Genomic DNA, 8,596 nt, shown 5'->3' with positions numbered 1-8,596 from the left:
ACTGCTGGACATAAATCTCCTCCATAGACTGCCATAAAGAACGGTCCTGAGTCAACTGCATCCACTGACTCCCTGCAATGCATTTCAGGTCGTCACTTCATCTAGTGGGGGCCGTCTTATACTGCGTTTGCCCGTACGTGGTCATCACTCAAGAACCTTTCTTCCCCATCGGTTGTCAGTTCTTCGAGCTATGTGACCAGCCCACTGCCACTTCAGCTTGCTTCCTTCGGGCTATGTCGGTTATTTTGGTTCTTTTGCGGATATCCTCGTGTCGGATTCTATCACGCAAAGAAACTCCGAGCATAACTCTCTCATAGCCCTATTTAGTGCTTTAGTACTCCTTCAAAACCTGCATCCCTGCACTAGCTGCCCACCTGGTTTTACAAACAGTTTCTTTTATACAAATCTTGTCCTAACAATTCCAAGCTAACAATTTTAACAATAAAAGGGAATTAAATAGGTGTAGCTGTTCTGAAGTGATGCATCTACATAATTTTTTATTACTATTTTATTATGAAGTAAAATCTATAGCAACAGATCTTAGTGAGTGATATTTCACTATGTATTATAGTTGTACTTATATGTACTCGTAAGGAAAAAATATAAGCATTTACACTCGATTTTCTCTTCTTACCACGTAAAAAATAATTAATGTGGAGAATTAATGAATAAACTTTATTAATTAGTTATATTAGTTAGAATATGGCCGTAAATTGACAGGGTACAGAGGAATAACACCTGAGTCCTCAGGAATTGCAACACACGGGGGGTATCATGGGCGAACCAGTATACTCTGTTATGTTCATGGTACTGCTCATGTCTATAGGCGACGGTTACCGCTTTCCATCAGATGGCCCGTCAGCTTGTTTGCCATTCTAAGTTGTATAAAAAACCGGTTCTTAATTAAAATACGTTTATTGTAATTAAAACCGAAAATACACTCATATTAAAGTTAATTATTGGAACGATTCACACGAAAACTTTCCTTTTAAGTGCCAAAAGTAATTGGAAGAAAAATAACAAAGGCATTATTTATAGACTCTATTTATATGTTAGCTGTATTATTACTAGCATAGGTTTGTTACATTAAACGAACGAATTATTATTTGGAGACGTTTTGATCTACCCACAATTAGCAAGGGCTGGGAAGATCAAAGCAATCACTTATGTGGGGCGATACCATCTATCGATATAACATGGATATTACACGTACTGTAGAGATGAAATAAGAATTTCATACATAAAATGAATAAAAAAAAAGTGAACTACCCGATGGAGAGTGATAACAGTCGCTTTTACATATACTGTGTTTATAAGCTATACGATGTGGCGCCTTAATGCGTTGCCATTTCTGAGGACTACTAAAATATGAATGCAAGTTTTATATCTTTTAATTTCATATACCATCATTTAAACCAGGGGTTCCTAAACTTATTTTGTCTATTGCCCACTTTGAGAATAAATTATTTTTAGCGCCCCCATTTTTTCACCTACTCAAAAACCATTATTACGTCAAGATCAACAAATCACCCCCTAAACCTGTAGAGGCTTGGGGGGTGATTGGGGGTTGTGTACACAATGCCCCCATTTTTTTTCTGGGTCTCTTACCACTGAGGCCCCCGTTTAGGCCTGCAGCGCCCACAAGGGGGCGTTATCGCCCATTTTGGGAAAGGCTGTTAAACTAAAAGATAGTCATGCAGACACAACATGTTCATAAGAATTTGTAAAATACATATAATACATGTAAATGTTTGTAATGATGGGTGGATAGATGGATGAATGTTTGTTCCTCCTTTACGCCAAAACTACTAAATAGATGGAGTAGGTTATAGTACACAGGATATTTTATGTACTGATTGCGAGCGGAGTCACGGGATACAGCTATTCTAAAATAATTCACCTACAAACAAACATCATTTAATTGTTATTTTAATAATGACTGTATCCCGCGGTTTCTCCCGCGTGTACAAGTACACAGTATGTTAATTAGGACAACGTCGTAGATGAGAGAATGATATAAAAAATAGCAACATTAAATGGAGAAGGAAGACGCAAGACCGCATTTCGTGGCAAGCTTTAGGGGATGCCTATGCTGAGTATATAGCTATAGTTTATAGAATTTCCGTTATATATGTATATGTACAACAGAAATTTTATGAACGTACTATGTTTGTCGTTTCCGGCACTTGTTTCAACTTCCGGATGATTGCCTGAGTCCTCAGGAAGGGCAACGCATGGAGGGTATCATGGGCGAAACAGTATACTCTGTTATGTCCATGGTACTGCTCATGTCTATAGACGACGGTTATCACTTTCCATCAGGTGGGCCGTCAGCTTGTTTGCCATTCTAAGTTGTATAAAAAAAAAACAGTCGAAACAATTGTCGTAAATCCTCAATCCGTCTTTTCAGTTTTACGTCATTCTGTTTCGAGTCGCATTATTAAATATGAACATAATTTTTACAACTAATAATTTTAATAAATTTTTTTTACGTATAACATAATAAAATTCATGGACATAGCTATGGGTAGTTGTTATAAAAAGAAAAAATACTACTCATTAGGAAATTCCCAGAACCATAAAGCATACTGGACCTTCAGTAAAAAGCCAGCACATAAATATTTGTCAAAGAGGTTTTTGAAATTTTCTCTGGAGCCGGAAATAACGAAATCCGAGCGAGTGAGCCCTTTTCCCCTACCAATAAAATCACAAAATAAAATAAGTTGAACGTTTTCGTAAAAAAAAATACTTCAATTTAACGAATTTTGCATGTAATCATTATAGAATAAATATGAGTATTTCCGAAACGAAATTGATTTAAACGATAATAAAATAAAATCATTTAAAATCAGTTTGAATAATTAGCGCGTCAAATACAAACGAAAAAAAAAATGCAAACGCAATCGGTTTTTGAAGTTGATAAAATGTTAAATAACATTTGATTTAAAAATGCAAACTCGTTGAGTTAAATATTTATCTAGGTTTCGGATATATAGAAACTCATATCTAAAATAGCTATAAAATTTACTCAGGTATATTCTATGTTTAATTTTGTTTGGGTAGCTGCGAATAACCAAGTCATCAGAATCACTTAACACCGCTTTAGAGGTAATTCTATAAGGCTTTTATGTGGAAATCAATGAAACAAAAGAACTATCTACTTGGGGTCTCACCCTACATCGTAAAGCATTTCGCATTCGAATGATGATTCATCCTCACTTTAGGGTGCTATATTTATAAACAGCCAGACAGTGTTTATTAACTTGGATTTTTATTTCTTAAACATTGCAGTTTTACCTATAAATTATGATAATGACAATAAGGGAATAACCGTGCTCTGCTACCAAAAAAAATATGTTAGGGAGAAATCATAGTGAGTGTTTACATTGTCTTCTTTTTAAAGACGTTCTTGAAAAAAGGGGTATGTATTTATATATGTTTGTCTGTATTCCGAAATATAATTGTGAAGCTTGTTTTTCAAAAATGTCACGAGTTAAAAATCATGACATTAAAAATATAAAATTTTCATGAAAAGAGCAAAATTCGCACCTCGTATTTACATTAACTTTCAAAAGTCCTCTTTATCTTGAAATGCTGGCATACTGAGATAAATGTCACTTAGCACCTTGACGCTTCGCATTAATCAAAGCTCAAAATTGCTCATTTAGTGAGTAATGAGTGAATTTATAGTGAAATTCTGAGCGCCAGTGTAATGAGGGACTTGAATTGATTGTCTCGAGATGAAAAATTGAGGTTTTTACTGTAAGATGAAGATAACGTAGATACGGTAGGTAGCTACTTAGAATAATGACGTATTTACTCAAATGTACCTACGCATTAAGTTCTTTTTTCATAATTTTTCTCGTGTAACTTCTATTTATCGCATTGTGTACGTTTCCTTCAGTTTTTGGTCCTCTCCGTAACAAATTTCAATATTGCTTTCTGTAGAATAAGTATGACTATTAATTACATTTTCAAATGTTAACAATATTAAAAAGGAAGTGGTTTACAATTAGCGTTTAACTTTTTGCGTATATATTACGCAATATATTTATTAATTCTGAAATTGTCAGGTGGCAACACAAAATCGATTCAGTTGCCAGGTAACAACCCTAAGTTGTAGTTAAGTGGCGACTGACGAGGTAACTGAGAGCAAGTAACCCATTGTATTGTATTATATATTCGTTCAACTTTCTTTTTTATTTTTAATATAGCACGATATGTGACTACACCAAACCTTAATGAATACAGGAAAAATATAATCCAAGAATAGGATCAACCAAAAAGAGAATGTTCTACTCCCAACGGCTGTCTGCTCCATGCTGGTTCACTAAATGATTTCTTACATGCTACGTTTGAAGAATCCGAGGATTTAAACTTGCTGACATTGGCAATGGGATCTTAACATTTGAGTGTTTTTCACTAATAATTGTTGGGGGACGTACAGCAGCGTTCCTCTTAAAATATCACCAAAGCCTAACTGCGGTTTCCAACCTGCTTACCAAGTATCTCCCCTTATGGGGGAACTACAGCAAAATTCCCCCATAAGGGGAGTTTTGCAGGCTTATGTTCAGCAGTGGTCAATTAATGGCTGCTGTGGTAGTAATGAACTTTAGTACTAATTTTTTTGTCTTTTAGTACTAGTATTTATCTGTAGTTTTACTAAAGTAAAAGTTCTTCCTATGTGTGACAATTTTAAATTCATGAATTATCACTATATGATTTATTAATTTAATAAAATAATAAATTTCCCTTTTATTTTTGTTCTTAAATAAAAAATAACACTATAAATTATAAAAAAATGCTTATTTAAAATGTGATAAGAACACGACTTAACATTTTTAACCAAATTCCTAGTAACAAAGTATTAATAAATCTATATTAATAAGTAAATGTAAATCAGTATTTACAAAGTGGAAATATTTATTTTTAAGATCATCAAATTTTTTCGTTTAAAACGAGTCCTTTTTAAGTGAAGATATAAAGTGTTTTTTTTCACTTGAATCAGCACCAAATAACTGGAAATATCTTTGTTCAGATATAAAAAGGTTATCTGCTGCGTTTCCAAGAATGAAATATTTTCATCGGTGAGGTAAAATAAAATAAACTGTTCCGCTAAATGTAAATATTTTAAATGTTTCATTTTAACTTTTATTATTTAATCAGTATCGTCATGATTTTCATATTTTATAAATATTTCTATGTATTTTGGTTTTTATCACGAATGTAGCAAACAAGAATACAGCCCGTCTGATGTTAGGAGTATTAAATGAGTCAGAGCGTCATGTTACTCTTATATACAATAGGTATAAATATTTATAGAGATGAAATTTTTTACATCTCTTGGAAATCATGCAGCTACTTGATCCCCACGATAAGTAATATTTTATTAATATTTTAGCCGTTAACTGTCCACTGCTGGACATAAGCCTTCCCAACAAGGGGAGTTTTGCCAGTACTTGTTAGGCTTGGCAGGCGGGTCGGCAACCGCAGTTAGGCTGTTACAGATGTTTTAAGAGAGACGCTGCTGCCCATCCCTCCACCATAAGGTCCCTTAATCGCCTCTTACGACACCCATGGGAAAGGAAGGGGTGGTCCATACTATGCCGGGACGGCGATAAGACATACACGAGAATAAGTAAGCTTTTTATATTATAAATTGATCCGAAGGTCAACTATTTCTTTCTACATGCCTATATCACGAATAATTTAACAGTTTTAGAACCTAAATAAATTATTATAATATGGAAAATACGCTTACATCGCAGAAGGCTTTTACGTAGATTTTCATATAATTTACGTAGTATCTAGCTATTTGACTCTAGCAATTTGTATCATATTACATTATATTTATTTATTGACTAATATCACAATTTTTGTCACGCAATGGCATGTCGATGTTTATGTTATAATTTTTAAATTAATAAAATAAATAATAACAATACTTAAAGTATAAAAAAAAATTAATGAAATAAATAATAACAATGATAATAACAATACTTGAAATATAAAAAAAAATAACAAAAATTAATTACAATACATACCAATATAAAAGTAACTGCATGCCAAAAATGATGTAAATAGATAAATTGTTAATAAAATGTCTTTTTTTTTTTAATTAAAATACAGTAACTTAATTGTTTGCCCTGATAAAAATAATATGTGGTCAATATAGAAGTAGAATCTATTGATTCTGAAAAGTATTATGAAAATAGGTTCAGATTATTGTTTATCATTTAGTATTATTATCGAAGATATATTTTTTTAAATGCTTTAAAATTACATATACATAATTACATATAAATTACAATGTATTGTTTTGTAATTTACTTCAATACTCTTGTTAAATAAACTTCTTAAATAAACATGTGAATGCAGTTTTTTTTTTATTTTTTAAAACAAAAGAACTATAAAATAGTTTATTTTCATATATAAAGTACTTTATTCTCTAATCTAGTACCCGTACACTAAATTTAATGACAATAAGCGTTAACAAACTAACAAACAAAATCAATTTCACATTTATAACATTAAAAAAGAATTTTAATAAATATACTATCCCTCCATGCCGTATTTTTTCATACCTCTAGAGGTATATTGTAAAAATAACTTTCTTACATAACAAAATATATTGAAACTGTCTACTAAATAAGCAGGAATAGATAACCCATTTCAGCAATGCTCTAACATTAGATTTATTTCAATATAAATACGGAATAATGTCGCATAACGCCCCGACCCTCATCATGAAAGCGGACGCGAAGAATCTAAGTCAATGTTTTATATCGTATCTATAAGATTCTGCAGGATATATGTTTGAAAAGTTTCTATTTAATATCCGTATAAGTTATTTTAACTGCATTGTTATTTACATGATCATTACTTCTCCATTCTATATATTATATGAGTTATGTATCATAGGTTCACCCGCGTGAATCAATATGTGCTAACTTAGGATATAGTCTACCCATATACCAAGTTACATTCAAATCCGTTAACTAGTTTTTGCGTGAAAGAGTAACAAACATCTTTTCCATAATTACAATTTTTCGCATTTATTATACAAAGATAAATTACATTTCATTTACAAAGGATCGGGAAGCATTAGTTCTTCTCGATTTAAAAGACACAGCATCCAAGAACGGATAAAAAGATTTGTAGACAGAGACTGAGAGCTGATTAGTAGATTGGCCTTATCATGTAATAAGATAATTTAAACCTGACATCCAAACAACATATTAGATTATTGTTCTATAAGTAACAGATTGCCAATGAGCAGATTAGAAAATGAAAAAAAAAATTCATTCAAATACTATATTTATACCAAATTTTGTACTACAGTTGATAAGGTAACAAACAAATGAATTAAATTTCACATGTATTATATTTTTATGTTTTTTATATCAATAGCGGTACAATAGTTTTATATCAAACGAACTGTACTTTACTGTTTTCATTACAAGAGAAAAAAAAAACAACACCCATGTCAATAAAGCTGTAAAGAAAAATAGAAATCGAAAACAAAACCAAATTATTTCAATGTCTACACAGAGTTATAAGAGAAAATAATGGAAGGCAACATCTTTAAAAAGATTATTTCCAAGTAAATGTTTTCATTAAAATTTCCTTCGGAGTTCCCTGAAAATAAGCCCCAAAGACGTGTCCGGCTCGATGGACATGTTTGAAGTAAACAAATCTGAATTGCCTTACCATTGATGACCTTCTTTTTTGGAAGAATTCTCTATCAGTATTTACTTTGTGACTAGTATTCACCCGTGAATTCTTCTGTGTTACCAGCATATGTTCACGGATCGAGATAAATGATAGCCCATGTACTTGTCCATTCTGTATTTCATAGCGATCGGTTAAGCCGTTACAGGGCTAAGAGAAAACAAAAAAAAAACAAATTCATTTTCAAATTTTGAACAAGAGCATATTCCTCATCATATACAAGGCCGGCAGCACACCTTTTTTTTTATACAATTTAGAATGGCAAACAAGCTGACGGCCCACCTGATGGAAAGTGGTAACCGTTGCCTATAGACATGAGCAGTACCATGGAATTAACAGAATATACTGTTTCGCCCATGATACCCCCCATGCGTTGCTATTCCTGAGGACTCAGGTGTTATTCCTCTGTACCCAATAAATTAACGCCATATCCCATCCTTCAAACTGAAACACAGCCATGCAAACACAACTGCTTCACGGTAGAAACACGAATAGGACAGAGGTACCCAAGCAACCGACTTTTGTACAAAGTCGGCAGAGCCGTTAGTGTTGTGGGTGATCATGGGCGGCGGTAATCACTTACCATCAGGTGAGTCGCATGCTCGTTTGCCCCCTGTGTTGTAAACAAAGAATTATAGCAATACTGCTGTTCGGAAATACTGCTGCTAAGAGTTGGTTTCATACTTTGGTTGTACTTGGGAGAGTCTATAGAAACGAGCAGTGGAGAATGCGTGGTGGACTCATCCAGATGGTCGAGATGATACTTTAGCTTATAGCCTTTTGTACTATAATTAAACTTAACAGCTGATATTAATCCGAATAATTCCCCTGAACACTTCCCATGATATAAGCGATGAAAGACGCA

Source organism: Galleria mellonella, unplaced genomic scaffold, assembly GCF_026898425.1.
Source record: "Galleria mellonella isolate WM207_F2 unplaced genomic scaffold, CSIRO_AGI_GalMel_v1 utg173, whole genome shotgun sequence".
NCBI lineage: Eukaryota > Metazoa > Arthropoda > Insecta > Lepidoptera > Pyralidae > Galleria > Galleria mellonella.
The sequence above is the reverse complement of the archived record's forward strand: the minus strand, read 5'-3'. Positions refer to the sequence as shown.